The sequence below is a fragment of the Pelodiscus sinensis genome, chromosome 4 (genome assembly GCF_049634645.1).
Source record: "Pelodiscus sinensis isolate JC-2024 chromosome 4, ASM4963464v1, whole genome shotgun sequence".
NCBI lineage: Eukaryota > Metazoa > Chordata > Testudines > Trionychidae > Pelodiscus > Pelodiscus sinensis.
Window position 1 is genome coordinate 120,983,391 of NC_134714.1, and position 244 is coordinate 120,983,634.

The window sequence follows — 244 nt, forward strand, 5'->3', positions numbered from 1 at the left end:
GCAGCTGCAAGCAGAGTCCAGAACATTAGATGGATGCTTTTGCCTTCTGTAGCTTAATAGAAATGAAACTTTTACTTTCAAGAAGATCATGTGATTTCCAGGAAAGGAAGTTCCATATTTGGGCAGGACCAGCAGAAAGCACTTGCATCACCACTACTAGAAATATGCCCTGATAAGTTTCTTGTTGTTGTTTCATTAACCACACCCATCTCAAAAGGAAATCCACTCCTATTGGTCCACGGCT